The sequence below is a fragment of the Lynx rufus genome, unplaced genomic scaffold, assembly GCF_022079265.1.
Source record: "Lynx rufus isolate CCGP_SWC_20201006 ecotype Redwood Valley unplaced genomic scaffold, mLynRuf1.p SCAF_7, whole genome shotgun sequence".
NCBI lineage: Eukaryota > Metazoa > Chordata > Mammalia > Carnivora > Felidae > Lynx > Lynx rufus.
Window position 1 is genome coordinate 27,675,987 of NW_025814889.1, and position 24,984 is coordinate 27,700,970.

Sequence of the window (24,984 nt, forward strand, 5' to 3'; positions counted from 1 at the left end):
AGGGGCTGGGGAATCAGACAACCAAGCTGTTTAGAACTGGGTGTACATTAAGAATGAAAGGGCTTATTGAGTCTCCAAGGATAGGGTTTGGAATCTGTACAGTTAATAACATACTGTCTTCTTTTTAAAAAAAATTATAGGACTTGTTTGTTGACCGTAGCTTAATATGTATACAGTGTTAAACACTCTTGATTAAGTTGGACACACTATTCAAAGTATATATTATATGACTTTATAATTGTAGATACTCTATTTCAATAATTATAAAATCTGTGGCTAACTTGGGAACTTCTGTAACGTTTCATTCTTTTCCTTAGAGGGTTTGGGCTGGAGGTGAATTGCCCAAGCGCTGTGGGTTCCTGGGTGTGATAAAGGAAGCAGGGGGGTCAGGAGGAGCAAGTATTTGACATATTCGGGTTTTGGTAACCAGCCTGGTCAGAGTTTAGTGAAAGCCACCTGAATTCTGAGGACCTGAGTCTGAGGGAGAACTAACTGGGTCCCTGGGCCTGGAATCTTCCTGGAGGCTGGGGTTGGGGGGGGGGGGTGGGGAGAATAAGATGTGTCCCCCTTCCCCCTGCGCCAGGGTCCCAACTGAAACTTTTTGGGAACTTGAGGGACAGCAGCTGATATTCTTCATGTGCAGGTTTCAGGGCAAAGGTCAGGCACTTACCAGTTTACTTCCAACCTCCCCTCAGAGTCCGCAGGAGACCCGGGGACCAATTGTGCTTTGTTTGCACTTTTTGTGTGTGTGTGTGAAATTTGTACAAAACATTTGTATACATCTGTATAAAACATTATGTTACAGTTTCAGTGTAAAACTACAGACCCCCCCCTCCTTTTCTCACAAGTGCCCCCAAACTATGCAAATCTTAACAGGGCTGCTATCAAAAGTTTTAAGTATAACACAGAGATGAGGGCCACAACCTCTGAGGTATGTTTAAGCCTGGGTCACTATTTCTGATAACTTGTGATGTGCACCCGAATATCCAAAGCCCTGCCTTTGTTTAAAGCTTTAAAAAATCAATAATTTAGAACTGTGGAGATTTGTTTCCTTTAAATTTGGACACTGGGTTGAAGTTCACGGATGGCCCCCACCCTTTCTCTAGCTCTGCAAAATGAGGTAGAACATAAGTGAATAGAAACATTTGGGTAAATTGTTTGAATTTTGTTTATACCGACAGTATAGCGCTCACACAGATTTTGCTTGCAAATCCACTAGGCTTTCTTTTCCAAGTCAGCATTTTACCTGCCAGAGCTCACTTTTGAATATTGTAACAGTAGCTGTTTCCGTGTCTTGTTAATTTAGATCACGCAGTGGGTCTTGTGAGACGCCACCTGCCTTTTCCTACAGAAGTAACAGAGACCCGTAGCTGTGGACCCCTTGACATTTAAATCTCCATGGCGGAGACCTCACCATTAAGGGGAAAAAATCCCAGCAGCAAGAAACTGAACAGCATCCGGGCAGGTGAGGTAGAATTTCAAACAGAAATGGGAACCCACAGGTATTCAGCTTTTGTGAGAGTTTGTGCTCCTGAGAGACTCTGTCATCCTTGGTCTTGTGAACTTGTACTTCCCCACGTGTGGTGGGCGAGAGCCCTTCTCAGCATGGAGCGTCCCGCAGCCAAGGCCAGTGCACCAAGTTGGCACGACAGTGATCTCTGCTACCCTGGCACATCCCAGAGCACCTAACGTCCTGTAAGAACTCACTTCGGAATGGCATTAGTTGTGGTTCTGCCACTTTCCAGAAAGGTGGGGGACAGGAGAGTGAAACAATAGCGTGCTACAGCCTCGGAATGCATGTTTATGGTTTTGTCAGATGTGAGCTTCTGAAGCAGATGTTCACAGCACTGTGATGTTTATACACAAAACAATATATTATTGCCTCAGTTTATATGTCTAAAGAGAGACCTGTTACTTTTTCATGAGCCTGCCTCACTTTTATAACTATCGGTATTTTAGTTTACGATACGGACAACTGAAAACAGCAAAAGCCCTTTCATTTAGCTGATAATAAAGCCTCATTAGTTTGGATTTCATGGGTCACTTTATTTAGCAGATGCTTGCCGAGGGCACCTGGAACCAGCTCTGAGGCTGCCTGGGCGAAGGGAAAGGTAAAGGGGAGGGGACAATGACAGACAAGACGTTGAAGAGACGGACTAGCAGTACAAAATCACTCATGTTTCCCGAGTATCCGATAGTGAGCTCCTGTAACATATATTTCACACACATTAAAATAAAAGGTCACTTGGCATGTGGGACATTGTATTATACTTGTGTATTTATTACTAGAATGGAATTTTCTCCTGTACCCTTACTCATTCTGTTTCCCCAGCCCCAGAACAGGGCTCGGCCTCTAGGACACTTCGTGTATTATTTGTTGAGTAAATGAATGAAATCATTTTCTAACCTTTCAGCTCGTATGTATCTCAGAGATGTTAAAGCTGCTGTCAGCAAAAGCGTCCAGACTTCATGCTTTCCGTTTAAGAACGGGTGTTTTGTAAAGTGGACTTTGGAAAATCCGTCAACTCCTTTCAGCCACTAGGGGACGACATAGTGCAGTTAAGGAATCAAGTCTTTTTAATTCTTTTTAAAAAGAAAGGTTAGTTCTTGAACTAATACTCTCAGATGTCGATAGCAGTGGCTAAGTTAAATCAGCATTGCAGGAGGGAGTTTAAAGCTGTATCAGCATATCTTAAGCTGAACACAGGGTAAGCATGTGTCCGGGTTAAAAATATATCCATAAAAATAGCCTGACAATGTGCTTAAAAACAAAGTATTATATAAATAGGCAGCAAATGAAGATCTAGTCCTTAATAATTTTAAAGTCTCTTTCTAGGGGCGCCTGGGTGGCGCAGTCGGTTAAGCGTCCGACTTCAGCCAGGTCACGATCTCGCGGTCCGTGAGTTCGAGCCCCGCGTCGGGCTCTGTGCTGAGGGCTCAGAGCCTGGAGCCTGTTTCCGATTCTGTGTCTCCCTCTCTCTCTGCCCCTCCCCCGTTCATGCTCTGTCTCTCTCTGTCCCAAAAATAAATAAACGTTGAAAAAAAAAATTTTAATAAAAAAAAAAAAATAAAGTCTCTTTCTGCCACCCAATCAAATAGCTTACACGGTCTAATAGCCAAAAAAAAAAAAAAAAGATACAATGTGCATGGTAAAGAGAAAGCTCTTTGCTCGTCTGAACAGGAAGTGATCTGATAAAAAATCCACCGTGCAGCCTATTGTACCTGGCACAGTTTTAATTTCAGGGGGACAGTGCTGTGGCTGTAGTTCTGTTAACTGGATGTTGACTGAATACATATACCTTCAAACTGATGAGCAGCTGCTGCTTTAATGGAATCAGGTCCATGAATACACCTCTTGTGCGCGAACCTGTTGGACAACCTTGCTTAGGACGGCAACGCCAGCGAGCACAGTAATATCTTTACTGTTCAGGAGAGAGTCACAGGGACTGGAAGACAGGACTTTTTCTTTCTTGACGACATTTAATTAGAATAAATTTAAGATGAGCTCAGTTGTCACTGTTGATGATTTTTTTTTTTTTTATTGTCTTCGGTTCGCAGTCTCTAGCGTCCTGAGGTCTGGCCACGTAGGAATTCCACGGTAGATCCAGGTCACCCTGCGGGCGCCGCCACTCCTTCCCTTTCCTCTCTCACTGTCTCCTCCTCCTCCTCCTCCTCAAGGGGTCCTGGTTGCCCAGCCTGCTGCTGGCAGGGGTCGGTGGCCAGTAGCTAGGAGTCGCCTCTTCTTTCCTTTTCCTGGCCTACTCTCCTTAGAAGCGCTAATTAGGAATCAAACAGCCACAGGAGCTGGCAGTTGAAGAAGAAAAGGGAGTAACAATGCTTCAGTGCTCTCTAACTTGGCCTTGAACAATGGGAAATTAGCTGTTCGGGAGTAAAATAAACACAGAAGCCAACCAGGCGGCTGGTGGCCTACACCTGCCGCCCTGTGATTTCCCTCTGCCTTCTTAGGGGGGGACAGGGACCCAGGGCAGCTCCACACCCCCGGGGTCTGCCCACACCCTGGGGCCCCTGTGGTTCCCCGCCTACTTTGCCTAATTTAGAGGCGGTAAAGGAGAGTGCAAGCCGATCCCTTTGAGGTTGTGAGGACAGAGGCTTGTTAGGACAATATGGAGGTTGGTGTGTGTTTTTGAAACTCTCCTTTCCAAGGCTGCTTTTTCCAGGAGCTTAAGGACAAGCTTTGGGTTTTCAGTATCCCACACCCCTTGCTTTTTCTCTTTGTAACGAATATCTAGACAGGGATTCCTGAATGCCTCTGTTGGAGAATCCCATAGGGACTGAGTAGGTAAACCCTGGATTCGTGAAAACCAGAAATTGATCTAACATTTTTATCCCCAACATATCAGCAGTGCATAGGCCTCCGGTTTTCCTAACCGTCATTTTAGATACTCTCAACTCCTTTCCTCTGAGAAGCAGAGCGTGGCTGCTACTTGTCAGGCTCTCTCTGGTTCGAAAGGAACTGTGTGTTTACGCAGAAAGGGTGTTAACGCTGGATACTGGCCCCGGGGGGGGGGGGGGGGGAGGCTGAGGCCGTCAGATTGGCTTCCGCTCACCATGGTTACAGATTTGGGCTGTATCTTGGCCTTCGTATGTGCACTGATAGTCTGGTGAACACCGTCCTCGAGGTTTGCGACCTCATGCTCCCTGATGCTCTCATCTGGCTCCATCCCATCATCGCCAGGCTGCCGTTGAGACTGGAGATGCTCGTACTGTTCAAAACTCTCCTGGGACATATCAGATTTTGGTGGGCCGGAGGGTGGAATGCCTTCGAAGTGACAAAGAGACTGAAAGCCGAAGGAAATTTGTGCAGTGATGAATGTGCCGCAGTTAATCACCGCAGAGGTATCCTTTCCCCAAATGTGTAGAAGTCTCCGGAGCGGGGGGGGGGGGGGGGGGGGGGGGGGGGGGAAGAGGCTCTGAGCCCGGACCTTCACGCCATCGAAAATAACTAAAGGGTGTTTGTATTCAGGCAGGGTTTGGCCAACAGCTCCGCCTCCTTATTTGAAAAGACAGAAGTTTGGGGTTTTGTTATTTTGCTTTGGCTTTCGGTTCCCCCCCCCACCCCCCGCCAGCACATAGTTTCTGGGATGCTAAGGATTTTTCCTGCACCTGACCCAGTGACTCCCTTTTAAGTACCCAGGACATGCGATCTATTTGGAGACAGTCCGGTTGCTATTTTTGAAGTCTGGGCACCTCAGGAGTCAGGATGCATGCTAAATAAGTTGCTCCAGAGATGGAGTGTGAGTTCTCTGAGGGACCTGGGAAGGGGGCTGGGGGAGGCAGACGCAAAGAAACTTCCCCTGAAGCCTAGCTACTCCAGACCTGCTGAAGGCAAGTTCCTTTAACCCTGCAAGCCACCCTGTGTCCAATCTGGCAGGCTCTACAGACCAGTATCTATTATTATGTAAATGGACCGAATAAGAGATTTTGGCAAAGGGTAACCCTTTGTCTGCCAAAAGGTAGGCTCTTGCTTGTGAGTCCAGAGTTTGCACAGTAAACAGTGGGTGACCTATAAGCCGGCCAGTCGCCTTGCACATTGCCTTATTAGGCAGGCCAGCAGGCCAAGAAGGCTGGTGCCTGGGGACAGGCCGGTAGGGCTGGTGGCAGTGAGTGGGCTTTTGTCCCGCAAGGAGCCAGAGAGCCCAAACCCTGGAGACGTGGCCTAGTACTGCTCAATTAATTCTAGTGCACTGTGATGACAGGAATATGCACTGCCCTTGGCAGACACACTTATGGCGTGGATGGAAAACAGGAAGTAGCTTCCCGAAGGGCAGAGCAGTATGTCACCTTTTCCTAGGGCTTTCCTTACTCTGTGGCTTGTGCTGTGTTAGGACTTACTGAATGGAGCATGGACTGTATCAGGCAATATTGAATGGTTTCCTGTTGACCCAAGATGTTTTGGAGACTCTTAGCATCTTGATCATGTTTTCTAGTAAAGTCTTGCTAGTGGTGAGGTCATGTGTGTGGTAGGAAGGAAACATCACCAGGCAGCAAGGTGCTACAGCAGAAAAGAACAGAGTCCTAGGAGCCAGGGGACCCAGGCTCCAAGGCTGTCACAAATGGGCTAAGTGACCTTGGACAAGTCACTTCCATTGTGCTCTGTAAAGTATAGGGTTAGACTGGATGAGCTCCAAAACGACTTCTCCATTTTAAATTCCTCTTCTGAAATGACATTCATCACGTCATCTGCCTTATTGTTCTCTTCAATAATAAAGTTTCCTCGGTGTTGGGGGTTAATAGCCACAGCTTAGCATCTCAGGGAAATAGCTTTATGATTGAACGCTTTAGACTCAATCCATCTTTTCTCTTTGGTGTTTTTTCCAAAACCGATGCAGTGGCTAGAAACTAGGGAGGGCGGCACTTTTCTGTACCCAAAATTTTTGTACAGACTTCTTAAGTTCCTGAAATTAGCGGTCATGGCTGAGGAACCAAGGCTGCCTGTGGGACAGGGGAGCACACGGAGGAGGAGCCTGAATTAATTATGTGGCCAAGTGACCACAAACAGGAGCCTCAAGTTCATGTCTCTTTGGCTAAGTGATTTCTTTTTCATTTCTGAACCTGGTGCAGGCTCTGGACAGCCTCCCAGGACGGAAGGGACAATGGCAGCTTGTCCTAACTGCCCCATCACCATGAGTTTCTCTCCCCACAGAAATCTCGTAGTTGCAAAGCTGGCCAGCTCGTTACGGGAAGCGACAGCAACCAGGGCTGGGGTTAGCATAGGCAAATGGGAGTGGAGTGGGAGAGGACACCTGCTGGGGTCTGTTTTGACCTTGTTGTCTCCTTTTGATTGACTCCTGTCTGCTTCTTGTCTCTCAGGGAAAGGGCAAATTCATTATGTCCATCCTGTTAAAGAAATCCCCCTCCCCCCCGTTTTAAATATCTGTTTCTATCTCTGTTGACCTCTTAGCTGACTGGCTCTCCAAGACGTGGGCTATGGCTTTGAATTACTTGTACTTAACTCAAACCTTTGATCTGTACAAAAAGGGATTCATTAGTTTGGTGCTGAGCTCCCCTAGGACTTTAGAAGACCCCTGAAACTCCATGCAAAGCATGTTTCGGGGTCAGGGGGTACATTACTGCACCTCAAATTGAAAAGAGAAAAAGATTAATCGTGCGTAGAACAAGAAGGCGCAGGGAAGTCCCTGGAGTGGGTACATTTTCTTTATGTACCACAAAGATGTCAGGGGAAGAAAGAGGCTTCTTGTTAGAACATAAACTTTGAGTCCCTGAATGAGAAGCCACAAAGTCCACAAGTCCAAAGTTGTTATAAATTACAACACTGTTGCTTGAATGTTTTATATCTAGTTATCTTGAATGAGGAAGTTAGGATTGGAGCCGGTGGGCAATTGGGTTTTCCAATGTGATCTTAAGGTGTATGTATATAACTTTAATCACAAAGCAAGGATTTGATTTTAAGGAATAGTTATTGTCCTGGGAGAGATAAACGTGTTGCCTTTTTAAGGGGAAGAATTATTGACTCACCTGAATCATACTGTTTTAATCAGTTGTTTGATTATTCCTTAATTACATCAATAAGCGTTTAGCTACAATGGAGCATTAATAAATAGTTCACTCCCAAATCAGCATGAATGTAACAAAGCGTGTAATTCACATTGACCAGGACAGTACAGTTTACCTACTTATTTCCATGTCGTCGCAGTTAAAATACTTCATCTCGGCAGGTGTTTTGAAGAGGAGAGGGGGAAGGAGGTACACGGGTTCTCTGTTCTAGGAAGTGAGGTAATCCCGCCATGTTTGTCTCCATTCTGCCGTGGCTGTTCTGGAGCCAGAGGGAACAGTCTCTCATTATACGCAGAAAGAATCTATCGTCCCGGGAAGACAAATATACGTACTTGATAGGAACAACGGAAGAAGTAGGGAAACTTCAAAAGGGTCAGTGAGAACAAGGTGGAAGAAGACCCTGGCAACTCTATACAAAAATCAGCCCTTCACGTGTTAGGTGATCCTTCATCGCGACCGTGAACTCATGGGGGGCAGGTGCTTCGTTCAACATCCCGAGCGCCCTGGCACCTGACCTCTGGTAGTTGCTCAGTGAATCCTGTCGGGAAAGAAGGGACGGCTTCTGGAAGTGGAGTGGGAATGCACTGCAGGAGATGGGAGAGGGCTGAGGCAAAAAGGGGTAGGGGTGAAATCCTTGACGTTCGTCTTTTGCATATTGGGTGCAAGTAGGTGATGGGGCATCTAACTGGAAATACTATGCAGAAAACCCGAAATATCAGCCTTCAGTTTCCCCCCTGTAACTTACATCCTGAGCGGTCACTCTGTTTCAGTGGCTTCGAGTGTCTGTGACTTGCTGGCCAGCCTGTCATGTCTGGTAAGAGAGATGACACGGTGGCAGAGTTGCCAGCCATGGGCCAGGTTGTGACCCGGGGAGGGGTCACAGTAACGAATGTATGAAAAAGGAGGTGGCCTTTAGAAGATTTTTTATTTTACCGTCTGCTGTCCTGGGTATGGTAAGAGGCATGCAAGCCTCGTAGAAGAAGTGAGTGGGTCAGGACGTCTGTGCTTCTGGAAACTGTTTTCTTTCTTAAAGACCATGCTGCATGATGTCCAGGCCTGAAGAGAACCTGGAATTTCTTTTCTACTGGGGCTTCAGTGACAGCTTTTCTGTTTCTTCATAGTAGATGAGTCTCCTTGTTCTGGGAGGTTCCTTCCTTCCCACCTGCCTTTCCACCTCTGTGTCTGGCCTGTCACAGTCCTTCTGAATGTGGCCCCCATCTCAGCCCCACACCTCCTTTGCCTTTATTTTCTTATTGTTTATTTTTTAAAAATGTTTTACTTATTTTTGAGAGAAGGAGAGAGAGAGTGCAAGCGGGGAAGGGGCAGAGAGAGAGAGAGAGGGAGACAAAAGATCTGAAGCTCCCCTATGCCCCTGCGCTGCTGATGGGAGCAAGCCCGATGTGGGGCTCGAACTCACGAACTGTGAGATCATGACTTGAGCTGAAGTTGGACGCTCAGCTGACCGAGCCACTCAGGTGCCTCTTACACCTCCTGTAATAAAGCACTATTCTCAGGGCACCTGGGTGGCTCAGTCGATTAAGCATCTGACTTCAGCTCAGATTATGATCTCACAGTTTGTGGGTTCGAGCCCCATGTTGGGCTCTGCACGGACAGCTCAGAGCCTGGAGCCTGCTTCGGATTCTGTGTCTCCCTCTCTCTCTGCCCCTCCCTTGCTCATGCGCTCCCTCTCTCTCAAAAATACACAAAAATTTAAAAAATAAACAAAGCACTGTTCTCGCCCCATGTGTCATGCTTACATCACCCCTTCCTGCTGGCACATCCACTTGTCTCCTCCATTCCCAATTAGTCTCACCAGTCACCCTCTCCAGGAAGCCTTCCTTCCTCAGACTCCTCCAGTGATCCCATTTCCTTGCTTCTTCCTGGACGTAATATCATGAACGGCTTGTGCTAGTGGTTTCCGACCTCTGGGGCATATCTGGGGTAGGGGGACCTTCATTTTTAACAGGTACCTCATCTGACCCTGAGGGGCACCAAACTTTGATATCATTTGCCTTATATCAGATGTTAAACTTACTGGTGAGTGTCAGTATATCTTTAGTCATTTCAACAAGCAAAGAGAATATACCTTCAACTTCTGTGTCGTAACCTTCCTGTGCCACTCAGTCTTTGAGCACAGGATCTGCTTTGCGGTGGTCATTGCCTGTGGAGAAAGCTATCGTGACCAGGTCCGATCTCAGCCACATCCCTCCACTTCCCCATCGTTCAGCAAACGCTGACTCTGGGTAAGCGAAGTAAGGTCCTGGGTACCAGTTAAAGTACATTTGTAGGACCCTGGACATGCTGGGGATGACAGGTTGCTGGATTTTTCTTGGGTTTTCATACTAAATAGTTCTGTGAGGTTGCTGGGGTTTTTTGTTTTTATTTTTTAATGTTTATGTTTGAGAGACAGAGAGAGAGTGTGAGCGGGGGAAGGGCAGAGAGAGAGAGCGAGATACGGAATCTGAAGCAGGCTCCAGGCTCTGGGCTGTCAGCACAGAGCCTGATGTGGGGCTCAAACCCACAAACTCAGATCATGACCTGAGCCGAAGTCGGGGCTCGAACCCACGAACCCAGATCGTGACCTGAGCCGAAGTCGGACGCTTACTCAACGGAACCACCCAGGTGCCCCTGCTGTTGTTTTTATGAAGATGCCCTTCTGAGGACGAGGAAGCCCCCAAATTATTTTATTCAAAGCTCTTGCCTTCAGATCACTCAATTATAGCCGTAGAACGGCTCTAATCTATCAGGTATCAACAGTAATATTACACATTTACTTGTCTGCCATCTGGATTTTTAGACTCATAAAAAGCTCTCATATCTGATGATTCAGTATTTCCTTACTTTCTGTTCATGTTAAAACCATCAAACAGCGAGTATTGAATGACTGGAGTTGGCAGAAGCCTGCTCCGAGCTCCCTGGATAACTGTCACCATGCCAGCCCCCTTCCCCTCTGCTGGGGCTCAGCCCTCAGCAAGCGAGGTGGGGCCTGGGCCCCCGCAGCTGTCAAGAAACAGTGTTCTGCACCTCATGTTCTAGGATACAGTTTCAGATTTTACACTAAATACCTAAATGTATGCTTATTTGCCAGATCATTGTTGAAGGGCCCTTTGTGTATTGGTGCTTTGAGGAGGTCAAAATGTCCTTGGCGTCTCCCTGACCTGGAAGGGAGTAGTGGGCCACGTGCAAGGGGCCTCGCGAGGGCAGTGCCCTGGATGCCCAGCGCATACCTCTAACCCGTGTCGCTTTGTGCTTAACTTTTAGTGTTCTGTCCCCATTCCCCCTGCACGCCAGCTCCTGGTAACCACCATACTGCTTTCTGCTGCTGCGAATTTGACTACTCTGCATACCTCGTGGGTGGGAAATCATACGATATTTGTCCTTTGTGTCTGGCTTAGTCATTGAATATAATGTCTTCACGGTCCATCCATATCGTAGCACATGTCAGAATGTCATTCCTTAAGGCTGAGTCATATCCCATTGTACGTATATTCCTGTTGTACATTTCCAGCATGGAACCTGACCTTCCCCCACCCCCACCCCCACCCCCCCCCACCTTGCTCTGAGAAACAGTTGACCATTCTCTCTTCCCGTAAGCTACCTGGGTTATTTTCCCCAAGAATTACTAGCTACAGATTCAAAATCGGCCAGAAGTTAAAATGATTAAAGATCATTTTCACTTCAAAGGTTAACATTCCTCTTTTGGACATTTAAAGCCACGAATAAGTCCTTACGGGTTCGCAGTAAGCCTTTTCTTTAAAAACGAGTTCTGGAATATAGCAAGACTGACGTGGTCCTTTCAACACATCTGACACAGAAATCTCTGTGAGTTGTAATATTTCTTACCGTTGAAAGTAATTTTGCCTTTTCATGTCTGCATACTTGGCCTGTTTAAAATTACTTTATGCAGTCGTATAACACAAAATTTTATTTGAGACTTAGCCTAAATATTCCCTCTAACCAAAATTCGGAAAGCATTTTGCAGTGCGCACAGGAGGAGACTTTCACTAAAATGAGGAATCTGGAATGTATGAATAAACCAGTATGTGATAAAAGGGAAATGAAAAGGACTTAAATGGGCTTCCCACTGGTGGGATTACCTCATGTCAGCCAATTCTGCCCCAGATTAAGAGTCTGCACACATAAATAAAATCCCCACAGAAAATGTGAATACCATTTACAGCTGCTGCTAGCACACAAAATACTGCTTTACTAGGCTATAAAAATACATCCTTCACTTTGGAATTTTAGTCCAGCCATCGCCTTTCGTAGCTTAGAGTAGATTTCATTAAAGTCGTTCTGCCACACTTCTTAAAGTTTTAGAAATGTATCAGTAACTCACAACGGCATGTGGTCAGGTATTGTCCATTTAAAAGTCAGCTCATTTTCCTGGGGCCTGTGAGTTCTTCAGTTGCTTTCAAGGAGCACAATGAGGAAGCATAAGGTGACATCATACAGGCCTCAGATGGACCGTCACAGACGCTCACGTCTCTTTTCAATATGGAGATCCATGTGCGGATTAAATAACGCGCGCCAGTTTTCCGAGCGCATCCCCATACGGTTGACCCTTGAAGAACACGGGCTTAAACTGTGCAGACCAAATTCTATGTGGATTTTTTCCCCCAATAAATACAGCCCAGTACCATAAATGTATTTTCCTTCTGACTTTCTTCATAACGTTTTCTTTTCTCTAGCTTACTTTATTGTAAGAATACAGGATATAACAGGCGTGCCTGGGTGGCTCAGTTGTTAAGCGTTGGACTTTTGGTTTCGGCTCAGGTCATGATCTCACGGTTTGGGAGTTTGAGCTCCACGCCCAGCTCTGCACAGACAGCATGGAGTCTGCTAGGGATTCTTTCTCTCCCTCTCTCCCTTCCCTCCCCTACTCCTGTACTCACTCTCTCGCTCTTTCTCTCTCTCTAAATAAACGTGAAAAAATTAAAAATAATACAGTATATAACATACAACATACAAAATATGTGTTAATCGACTGTGTATGTTATTGGTAAGGCTCTCGGTCAGCAGTGGGCTAACTTTCAGTTCAGTTTGGGGGGAGTCAAAAGTTCTTTTTTTTAAATTTTTATTTTTGAAAGAGAGAGAGAGAGAGAGAGACAAGGGGAGGGGCAGAGAGAGAGGGAGACACAGAATCCCAAGCAAGATCCAGGCTCCTAGCTGTCAGCACAGAGCCCGACACGGGGCTCGAACTCACAGACCGTGAGATCATTACCTGAGCCGAAGTCGGATGCTTAACTGCTTAACCGACTGAGCCACTTCGGTGCCCTGGGAGTCAAAAGTTCTACTCAGGTGTTCGATTGTGTAGGGGGTCAGTGCCCCAAGCCCTACCTGTTCAAGGGTCGACGGACATTCTCTCACGTAATCATGACCTCCCCTTCGTATTCTCTTTGATTTCATTTTGACTGACCAGAAAATGGTTGTTTTGCCTTCAGAGCTACATTTCAAGAGTCTGGAGCCCACGGTGTCTCCATTTTTCTCATGCTGATGGGGATAGTAACGGTATCTCCCTGCAGGCTTTGAGAGCGCTGAATGAGTTTAATGCCGCAGAGCACTTAGCATCGTGCCCACCCTGGCGTGCCAGGTCAGTAAGGGTCCCGAGTCTTAGGCTATTCTGTATATCATCCCAGTAGGTCTGGTAGAAAATGGGTAGTTGCCAGTGGAGGTGTTGGGCTGTTTTCCCGTTCATTGGCTTTGTTCCCATTTTGTCCTCCATGATGATGACCCCTGAAGGACAGCTTCACTCACGTTGCAGGGGTGCATGAATGTGTCAGCCAGACAACAGACAGGGGGACTGGTTCCTCATAAAGCCTCCATGTAATCCTGAGCCACAGCTGTGAATTGGGCAGCACGTTCCCTGCGGGTTTAATACCCTGATCCTTTGTCATCTAATGCCTTATCTTTTGACCTTGGCCATTTAGGAGGTGACCCTTCTTACCTGGACTCCTACTGACATTGGCCGCAGTTAGACTACAGAAATCAGCTCCCGTTTTCCCATTCCATCGTATCTCTGACAAATCTTTAACATTTTCTCCCCGTTTCTGCCTGCATGCAAATGTTTACGTTCTATATCCTTGCTTCACATTGTAGGAAAGACAAGAAGACATTAGTAGAAGTCTCATGGTAAGGAAGGAGTGGTAACCATTCCCCTATATGCCCCCTAGAAAGGAAAGAGAGTTGCTGAGAATGGACCAGAATCTTAAGAATGAGGGAGGACAGAAGTGATCTCGTTGCTTGTCTGCTTGCCTACCCGCTTCATTCCCTCGTTCACCCAGTATTTATAGTTTGTTGTTCCGAGCCAGGCCCTGTGCTAGGAACGTATCTCAGGTGTTGCCCCTCAAGTCGATAATCCTTTAGAAGACAAGGCTCTTAAGCAGGAAAAGGGTAATTGGCAATAGAGAAATACTGACAGAGATGACACTCGTTGAAAGGGCTTAGCGGGTGAATTCAGTGCTGGTTGGCAGAGAAAGTTGGTCTCGGCACTTCCATGTGATTATGGTCCATGTGGGGTTGAGTGTGAGAAACATGGGGTTGCATGTTATCAAGGGCTTTGGCGATTCTCTGGCCAACTCCTCTATAGCCAAGAAATGCATATGTTCAGGGGAAAAGGGCAGATTGATATTGTGCCGTGAGCCCACAGACACAATTCCATTCATGATTTTCTCCTGGGTGTTTAGGCCAAATCTCAGCCTTGAGATTTCAAAAGGGCCTATTACTTTCATCTTTATTTGTCATTAATTGTTTGGGTGACTGTAGAAGTAATTCATGTTTGTTGTGTATCTATTGGACGATAGAGGAGGAAAAACTTGAGCAGTTATGTCTGAGTAGCGAGATAATTAATGTTTTGGAGTATTTACCGTCTTTCCAATGAAGTGGGGCGTGTACCTCTAATACATCGTGAAAATTTTTCCAAATTACCAGCTGCGTTTCAAACCTGGTTTTCTTGGGTAATTTACTTACTCACTGTTTCTGTATGTTGTAGGCTGGTTCCAGTTTTATGCGTTTATAAACAAACTGTGGTAAACATAGTTGAACTCTTCAAAGTAATCTCCTCTAGTAACACCCTTATCCTGTCCATCTCCAATAAGGTGGGAACTTTGGGAAGGGAAGGAAGAATCATAGAGTAATACATTGCTTGCTTTTTTCCATAATACCCCGGCGCCACCAGCCACACTGACTTATATATTTGCCCGAGGGTCTCAGATATGCCCTGTTTACTCATGTCTGGGGTCAGTGCTGGATTTGAGGGACATCTGTGGAACCAAAACCAGACCAAGGAATCATACGAAATTTGTAACAAGCAACCAGAAACTGGCTTGACTCCTCCCCCAGGGGTCAGACTGGTCCCTTTACCAATAAAATCAAGATAGAGAGAGGGCTGGGAAACCCTACGACAACAATTCGGGACATGTTTACCACAATGGCCCCTGTTATTTTGTATCCAGGCCTATCAGGAATGTGGGAGTTGTCCAGGGGAGAGGGACTGAATGTGGATTTCTAGTCTGGCACTGTCACACCATAAGCCATGTGACCTTGAGAGAGTAGTCAAACATTGTGCAAAATGAAGATTTGTGATCAGGAAGGCCCCTTCACCTCCAGTTTTCCCAGAGTCCAAGGTTTTGGACTTACCAAGGCCTGATTCACTTGACCGAGTGATTTCACTTTGGGATGTCAGCATCTCAGTGGCCCATTCATAGATCCTTTCTTGGTTATCCACGACTCACAGATCATGACGTGGTATGCCCATGACCATGACAGTGACCTCCCTCCTGCCCTCCCATTTCACACATTTATGCCCCTTCCACTGAAGCATTTTCTTTCGTCCCCATCTAGAGGAAATTTAAGCATTTGCTGTGTTTCTTTTTAATTTCAAGATTAAATCTTCAAAAACGTCCAAGAAAATCCTTCCTTTAAACATTACTTCTGAGTATTGAAGGCAGTGGTGCTTCAAAAATGGAAAAGATCAATTTTTCTGAGTGGACACAGCGGCAGAAAATTTTGTGCATCTTTTTTTAAATTTTTTTTTTCAACGTTTATTTATTTTTGGGACAGAGAGAGACAGAGCATGAACGGGGGAGGGGCAGAGAGAGAAGGAGACACAGAATCGGAAACAGGCTCCAGGCTCTGAGCCATCAGCCCAGAGCCCGACGCGGGGCTCGAACTCACGGACCGCGAGATCGTGACCTGGCTGAAGTCGGATGCTCAACCGACTGCGCCACCCAGGCGCCCCGAAAATTTTGTGCATCTTGTGAGTCTCCTTTCTTTGTGCTGAGCTGGTGGTTAAGTGCTGTTGTTGGAAAGGGAAGACAGCACCATCTCTGTTTTAAATCAAGACGTCTTCCCCCTGAAATTTAAGAAAATCACAACCACAACTTATCGTTTTCTCTGCAGAGAAGTAAAACAGCTACCCTATGGAATGATGTGGGGAGATGTTTGTCTGTCTTGTAGCTCTTCTGTGTGAATGAGCCAGCCAAAAATAATAACATTAGTGTTAGTGGTTATTATTTCTAATTAGTGGAGAGTAAAAAAAAAACAAAACTGCGTGCTTTTTGCTGATGTAAAAATGTAGATTTCTTCAGTCTTTTTGGTCTCATGAGGATGAGATAATTAAATAGGAAATTAAATTGCATATTCATAATTTCATAAAGAATTCTCTGCTTTTTCCTTTCAACAATGAAGGCATATATAAATCTGTTTGTTTTTTTCCATAAGTGATGGGTGAGGCATGTATTTCTGGTAAGATTCCGTTACCAATGTAAAGAGAACATCCAAATCCTTTTTATTCTCAATTGGAATTTCATTTTAAAAATTTAAACTAGAGTTATTCCTTAGTAATAATTCAAAAGAAACATTTAGATACAGTTAGGGTAGTTCTAATTGAGTATTTTCTAACTAGTAGTTTTCAGGAATATAAACGGTCATGAGCAGGTGATACTGTATCTTATAAGCTAAGTTCTTTATAACGATTATTTGTAAAACATAAATATTATTTCATCTTATCTAATTATTCACTTCCAGAATCAGTTGGCTTGCCCAATTTCCTCCCTTCCCCTACCCCTTCCCACACTTCTGTTTTCGTATTTTTTTTTTTTTTTTCCCAGTTAGCCATGACCTCCACAGCTACGTATGTTGTTCCTTGCCGGGTTTTTTTCAACTGCCCTGTTTGCCATATTTCTCCCCAGCTTTATAAGAGATGTAGTAACCAGAAGCATAGAGAGAATGCCATATGCCACCACTGACCCACAGAGTCACCAGTGCCAGGGTACCTTCTGTTGACGTACCTCGATTAATTTGGCGTATAATTCTTCCTTTTCAAGTTAGGTTTGTCTGTGGTTTAGAGATCAGGTTAAGTCAATCTGATTTGAAATCAGGATATAAAATCAATGAAAATCATTTTAGAGTGTGAGCTCTGGCCTTTAGCAAAGATTATCCCATCATTTCATATGGTCATTCAGCACACATTCTCTGGGGGCCTGCTCTGCACCAGGTATAGCGTTTAGTACTAAGTATACAAAGATGGACATACTCAGGGTCCCTGCCTCCCACTGGGTGTGGGGGACAAATCATGGTCTTCGGCCCACCTTCCCAAGATTCTGTGGCTCCATCCCTAACCAAGTACCCATGAGCAAGTTACTTCTCTGGCCCTCTGCTTCCTCGTCTTATAAATGACGTCGCTTTCGTAGGTTCTCTTTAACGCTCCTTTTAGCTGTAAAATTGTCAGTCTCTAATTATTACTGCGTGGCTCACCATCTACATGTTGCAAAAATAAACCGGGGACTTCAGGGTTTCTGGTCCTGCATCTAAGAAGTTTGGAAGTCACTCCTTTCTCCCAACAGCAAGAAAGAAGCCGAACAGACTGAAAAATCAGCAACTCTTCTTGGATCCGTCAGAGAGGGGAGGACCCAGGGCAAGCCACTGCTCCTAGGGTTGGAGACATGGACAGGCCAGTACAGGGAATCGGGACTCATGGGAGTAGAGACTCACAGGCAACGCAAGGGAGCAAAGATAGTCTCTGCCACCAAGGCTGCAAGAACAACTGGACGGCCCCATGGGGAAAAAAAAAAAATAATAATAATCTAGATACAGACCTTACACCCTTCACAAAAACTAGTTCAAAATGGATCATAGACCTAAATGTAAAGCACAAAACTATAAAACAGCTAGATGATCACATAGGAGAACACCCAGATGACCTTGGGAATGGCGATGCCTTTTTAGATCCAACACCAAAGGCATGACCCATGAAGGAAAGAATGGATAAGCTGGATTTTGCTAAAATTATAAAACCCCTACAAAAGACAATTTCAAGAGAATTAGAAAGGCCGCAGACTAGGAAAAATATTTGCAAAAGACACATCTGATAGAGGGCTGTTATCCAAAATATACAAAGGATTCTTAAAACTCAACAATGAGAAAACAAACAACCGAGTAAAATATCTCAGCAGACACCTCACCAAAGAAGATACGCAGATGGCAAATAAGTAAATGAAAAGATGCTCCGCGTCATGTGGCCTCAGGGAAATGCAAGTTAAACAACACGATACCACTATGTGCCTGTTAGAATGGCAAAAATCCCAAACACAGACACCACCAAGTGCTGGCAAGAGTTTGAAGCAACATCAACTTTCATCCGTTGGTGGTGGGAATGCAAAATGGTACAGTTACTTTCCAAGACCGTTTGGCACTTTCTTACAAAACTAAACTTACTCTTACTATACGACGCAGCCATCACACTCCTTGGTATTTATTTACCCAGTGGAATTGAAAATGTCTGTCTACACAAAAACCTGCACCTGGATGTTTATAGCAGCTTTGTTCATAGTTGCCCAAACTGGGAAGCATCCGTTCCGTGGGTGAATGGGTAACCAAACTGTGGTGCAACCAGACAATGGAATATTATTCCTCACCGAAGAGGCATCAGCTCTCGAGCCTTGAAAAGACACGAAGGATCCTTCGATGCATATTACCAAGTGAAAGAAGCCAACCTGAAAAGGCTCCATACTGTTTGACTCCAACTATCTGACATTCTAGGAAAGGCAACACTAGGGAGATGGAAAAAGATCCGTAGTTGCCGGGAGAGGAGGAGGGAGGTGAATAAGGCAGAGCACTGAAGATTTTCAGGGTAGTGAAAATCCTCTGTGTGATATTCCGATGCGAGATGTCATTACACATTTGTCCAAACCCATAGAATGTTGCGAACCTTAAGGTAAACCACGGACTGTGGGTAATGATGATCAATCAAAGCAGGTTCATCCTTGGTAAAAATGTACCCCTCTGGTGAGTTCTGTCGCTCATGGCGGACGCCATGCATGATGTAGAGGCGGGGGACAATGTGGGAAATCTCTGTCCCTTCCCCTCAGTTTTGTAGTAAAGCTGCTTTTTAAAAATTAATTCCCTTTCAAAAGTAACGATGAAATAACAAGGGGGCAGTCCACGAGGTAATGCTTAAGAGCTTCTGTCTCAAATTAAAATTTCTGAACCTCCAGTAATATCTGCCTCTTCTCTTCCTGCAATTTCGCTCATGTGTTGTTCATAAATCTGGACTCTTAACGATGGGGTTTTGGCTCCCTGTTAGGTGAAATATTTCATTTAACTTAGCCAAAGCCGGACTCCAAGCAGCCTGGGAATTGTTAGGCGGCTTCCCCTTTTCCCAGTACCTCGAGAGCCTCTGTACAGTTCCTTTTTGTTTATTTTTAGGGAGAGGAGGAGTTGTTTTTGACTCCCCCGGTGATGGTTAGGTGGCAGTATTGTCTATTTAGCTGAAGCATAAGTTGTGATTCGGCCCCCGCTTTGAAGTGGAAACATCAAGAATGGCCCATCAGCGGAGTCCAGCCTGTTTGAGCATCCACAGGCCTGATTTCTGCTTGTAATCTGATTACGGGGTTTGAGCTGTTCCAGCCTGCAGCCTCCTACTTTGCGTTGACTATACTTTTCAAGGACACGAGTGCCTGATTGCTGTAGCCCTGTGCTGTGAAGAATCTCAACCCAGTTTTGCTTAGACGGGCTGAAGGCCGTGGCTGGTTGAGAATTAAGCTGGAGAGCAGGCTCTGTTACTAAACTTTCTATGTGCAACCATGTTCAGAAGCCCAGAGATTGCCAGCTATCTGGGAGTTTTCCAGTTCTCTGAGAGACAAGGTAAGGCAAGAGAAATAGGAATTGCACGTGTGGGTTTGTTGTATACTCTGATGAAAGCCTTTGCAGCTTCCGTTTTGCCATATATTCTCCCGTGTCCAGTTAGTTATACAGTTTCCTCAAAGGACACTTTAAATATCTAACAGAGTGTATGCATTAGCTTATCTTATGGCTGAAAAACGTGGGTTGGTTGGTTTTTTTCCCTTAGTGTAAGTTACAGAGGCTGCTAAACCACTGTAGCCTCTATGCAGGAAAAATTGCAAATTCAGTTAGAATGTCCAAACTTGGGCTCACGTCCTGGACGTGCTGTGCTTTAGCTAAAATCTTTTTCTAAACTGAATGCTACATATACTAAATCATTTCCAGTAGACAGTGCTGTTTGTCTTTTTATGGACTCTTCATGTGAACACTGTTGGGAACAAAATGCTTTTTTTTGTAGTGGCTTCCTTTAGAGTGCGGAGGAAAATACATGCTTTCCATTTAACTACTGGAGTGGCATCACAGATTCTGATCACTGATTGAAGAAAAGTGAAATGCTGAAGTTATTTTGAGTGGCACATATGAACTTCAGGCATTCTGTAGCTAAGTCTTTCCCAGCACAGACATACCAGTAGGAAGTGAGTCGAACAGGCCTCAGAGTCAGAAATTTTCTTCTATATCACTTGATAGTTTTTTGAACCGAGTTCTCACACATAGCCAGGTATGTGTATAATCAGGAAAAAGGCCTAGATGTTTAATTGGCATTATATCTTGCATTTTATTGTATATCTCTAGTGGGTCACAGTTTCCAAATTCCGGGATCCCGGATGTGTTTTGATGGATAAGGGCATGTCAGCATCTGGTATATTTTCGTACCTCCTTTTCTTCTGGCCCCCAAATATTAAACAGTAAAAGGTACTTGCCCCCAAATATTAAACAGTAAAAGGCACTTCCTTAGAAGTCTCTGTAAGTGGTCTGCTTGTGGTTTCCTTGGTGGACAAAGGGTTACTATGCCAAAAGCTGTAAGACAGATTACTTGCCATTAGACTGGTATAAATTTGTCTGTGCCTGGTTTTGATTAACTGGTTCACCCGGATGTGTGTTTTTTTCTGCATGGCTTTGTTACCACCTGTCTTTACACGATACATATCTTGACTTCAAAAATAAAGAAAGTAGTTGATTTGATGTGTTGTTATTGTTTAGATTTTAAGGAAGGCAGTAAAACCAGCTGAAGCATTTCCTCTGCTCTTCAACAACCCCTTAAATGCACACAGTCTTTAAAGGTGGCTCAAGTACATCAGGCAGTGATCAGTTTCAATGTTACCTTGACCAAAATTGTTTAATTTTTTTCCTCCTTTTTTTTCCTGGAGTATGTAACTATGCCATTCAGTATTTATTTGCTTTGAATTATTCTCGTAGCTATAACAAACTTACATGATAGGATTGAACTATGTCAGATTTGTTTTGTTTTGTTTTGTTTTTGTTTTTTTTCACCCACAGAGTTATGTTGACCACATTTCAGGAGAAGGAAAAAAACCTTGCCTATGTTGTGGAATTTGATTCTTAGAAGGTGTCATTTTTGTATTCATATTTCTTGTCTGGTTACTGGTTTCCTTTTTTCTTGTTATATGTTCAATGGGACTTTGGAGAATTTTTTTCCCCACTGGAGATTGTTTTTTTAACTTATTATGTAGTTATTTCATTGTTACCTTATTTCTTTCTCCTTAGATTTCAACCAGAAAAACTTAAGCTTCCTTGGATTACCAAGTCAAAGAAAAGTTCCAAGGTAAAGTGGTCTTTGCTCAAGACTCTTAGGATTTAGAGATTTGTGGTAGCTTTTAGAATTATTCTCCTAAATTCCTAATTCATGAGTTTGAATGTTTGGCAATATGTTTTCTCCCCAGAGTTTGATTTATTAAAGTATATGAAACAAGCTGACCTAATTGTAGATTCAGCCAGAAAAGATTCTTTTTGTATTTATTAATGCTGTTTATGGGAACTATTTGCAGAGCAGATATAATTTTGAACCTGTAGAGGGCTACTATCTTTTCTTTTTTTTTTTTTTCATACCTGCCTCTAAGCGTGGGATGTCCTTTTGCAATCTGCCCCTTAAGTAAGAGAGCTTTTGATTTTTAAAGAAAAGATTTAGCCTTGTGCCTCTCTTCCCTCCCTCCCTCCCCTCTCCCCCCCTTCCCGTCCCCCCCCCCCCCCATCCCTCCATCTGTCCAGTGAGGTCCTGATGTCTCTTAACCTTTCTGCTCTTCGGTTCCCTACAAGATATTGTGGGTACTAATTTGATTTACCTAATGTGCTAAAACTCTATGATATAGAGTCATTCATATAAGCTTTGTAAAAATGAAAGTTTGTGCCAAACAAGATAGCTGTATCTCAGATGCTTCTTAGCAGATCACTGTCCCTAATAGATGTTGAGATTTTTCAAGTGGAGACACAAAGTTATTATCCCTAAGACATACAGGCATAGACCCCAATGCACATTTCATTATGGTAGAAGGACCCAACCCTGATCTCCCCAGCCTTCCACTCAGATGCACTTCTTCCTGATGTATCCTGGATGGCATTGCCTCTTTACTCTAAAGGGTTTGCATTTCAATGGTTTTGAATAAACAGCTCTCTAATCACTGTCCTCATCAGGCTGAGTGGGGCTCTGCATTTGAAAATGGCAGCAGGCATCTTTTGGACACACTAGATGAGATAAAGAAAGCCTTGATGGATTTGATCCACATCTTAGTATCAAGTCAACTAGAGTTGGCTGTCATCAGTAAGGCTGTCTGTCTTATTTGACTCAGGAAATCTTAACTTTTCTAGCGCTTGACAGAATCTCCCCTATTTCTTATCTTTGTCCGATAGAATCTAAGCCTTATATCTTAGTTCCAGCTACTACAACAAAATACCATACACCGGCTGGCTTAGAAACAACAGAAATTTATTGCTCACAATTCTGGAGGCTGGAAGTCTGAGATCAGGGCGCCAGCATGATTGGGGGAGGGCCCTCTTTCCATCTGCAGACAGCCAACTTCTTGTATCCTCACTGGGTGGAATAAGCTAGGGAGATGGCTAGGGTCTCTCGGCGGTGGCGGGGGGGGGGGTTGTTTAGTTCTATTTTCATTGAAGTGTAGTTGTCTCTGTGTCTGTTTTTATAAGGACACTGTTCTCATTCATGAAGGCTCCATCTGATGGCCTAATCCCCTTCCAAAGTCCCCACCTTCTGGTATTATCGCTTTTGGGGGTTTGCATTTCAACATACGAACTTGGGGGAATGCAGACGTTCAGACCATAGTAGCTTAGTCCCCAGTGTGTCCCCGGGCAGGTTGGTTTAGCTGTAACAGAGCTAACAAGTGACTAAGAAAAAGGAAGAGGAGGAAAGCATTGCTTTGTAAGGATAGCAGAATGAAATAGTCAGACATTTCAAATATGGTGGGTATGATCTCATATGTACCTATTGAAATTATAGCCTCCTTGCTATGGATCCTAAGTGTAAAATAGGATTAGAGATACAAGAATTCGCCTCCTCCAAAGCAGTCTAGCTGACCAGACACCACAGGTACAAATATGAGGTAGTGGACTTTGATGATCTTGTAAACTTTAGGGGAAAGGTGAACAGATTGTAGAGAGCCTTTCCCAGCGCCGGTGCTGAATAATCACTGTCGTGGTATAGCCCCATTTTGTGCAGTAGTAACTGCAGACTATCCTGTTCTCACTTTAATACAATTTCCTCTGGTTTCTACTGCTGGCATGTAAGTAGGTTAATGGGACATTATAAAAAATTGTGGACGTGGGTAGCAATCTCTTCTTAGGTTATCGAAGCAGAGGGAAGGAGGCAGAGTATGAAAAATTTAGTGCTGAAAAGAGCACAGTTTCAGAGGAGATGCAGACCAATAACAAATCTAAAAGGTGCTTCTTTCTTGATAGTAGAAACTTTAAAAATGGAATTCAAGCATTAAGACCGTAGCATTTGCTTTAGTTATATATGGAGAGCTGGTATCATACTGAAATACAGAATCATACTTGTGATTGAGCTGTGGGAACCACCCATGCCTACAGAGGCTGTCGGGTAGAGTCCCCTTGTCCTGGGGATGGTGAGAGCACGGTGCAGCATCCCGAGCTCAGTGCATTCGAGGTACCCATCATGTGAGTTGGGCTTGGGCTCCGCCAGTCCCGCCGCTCTGGTGCCTCTGACTCAGAAAGGTTGAAGAGGAGATTTATGTTAGGGCTCCCTGGGGTATTTGTGTTTTATCAGCCATTAGATGATCAGAAGACGTTGCTCATTCACGAATGTTCCAGAGTTCTTTACTAATGTGTCTTGCCTGCATTCTCACTGCTGGCTAGTGCCTTGGGTCTCGAAAGTCCAGGGAAAAGATGTGACTTGTTCAAAGCCTGGTTTCCTATGGGTTTAAGGGGTCCTGACTCAGTCATAGCTTTTCTAGCCTTCTTGAGTCAGAGCTCCACTTCTCAACCCCATTTGCCTTATTCTTTCTATCATATGTTATTCTAAAGGTGAAGAAAGGAGAGGTGACTGGCTGGCTCCATCTGTAGAGAGCATGCGGCCCTTCATCTCAGAGTCGTGAGTTCAAGCCCCACGCTGGGCGTGGAGCCTCCTTAAAATAAATAAATAGATAGATAAATAGATAAGTAAGTAAGTAAGTAAAAAAATAAGTAAGTGTGAAAGAAGGAAATTGGGGGAGGGAGGAAGTTTATAACTGATATTATTAAATATGTGCCCTTCTAATTATTCTCAGTGTTTGCAATGCTCTTTGCCCATATCACATTAAAAGTGTATAGGGTGTGTATGTAAAATATTTCAGAGTGAGTGTAGAATACATTCGAAGTATTTTATTGTCGCCATTCATTCAACAGATATTTATTGATTAAAAAAAACACTTTTATAAATCAATAATTTGAAATAAGACACTTATAATATGTTCTCCAAATAAGAAACCAGGCTACCTTGAGAGAAAACAACTGAAGTGCGTAATACAGATTCGGTACCCGGTGGGACGGGCACTGGATCAGGGGGTTCTTCCTTGAGGAAATGACCTTAACCTGAGTCCCAGAGCAGGAGGGAGAGGAGAGACCTCAGGTAGACAGACCAGGTGAGGAGCCACGAGAGCAGTTCCCAGCAGCGCTTGCGTTTTCCACTGGTTTCTGACCAGCCACGGAAAGGCTGTGCTTTTCATTGGTACAGACACCAGTTCAGCTTTGTTTCAAGAAAGTAAGTGCCGAGGGGAGGGGCAGGGGAAGACTTGGAAACCCCACCGTGAAAGTTCAGAAAAATGTTTAACTAGAGAGCAGTTTATTAGTCTTTATTAG

General features: G+C 44.5%; 1 long non-coding RNA gene across 4 annotated transcripts in view; it reads left to right on the forward strand.

Annotated features, from left to right (window-relative positions):
- LOC124500986 (uncharacterized) overlaps nucleotides 1-24,984 on the forward strand; it is a 136,891-nt gene that overhangs the window by 109,920 nt on the left and 1,987 nt on the right. The window contains exon 3 of one of the 4 annotated variants that reach the window (XR_006959681.1): nucleotides 21,385-21,442. The exons of the other annotated variants lie outside the window; for them this stretch is intronic. This is a non-coding gene — a long non-coding RNA (uncharacterized LOC124500986). The remainder of the gene's footprint in view (nucleotides 1-21,384; nucleotides 21,443-24,984) is intronic. 4 annotated transcript variants of the gene reach the window in all.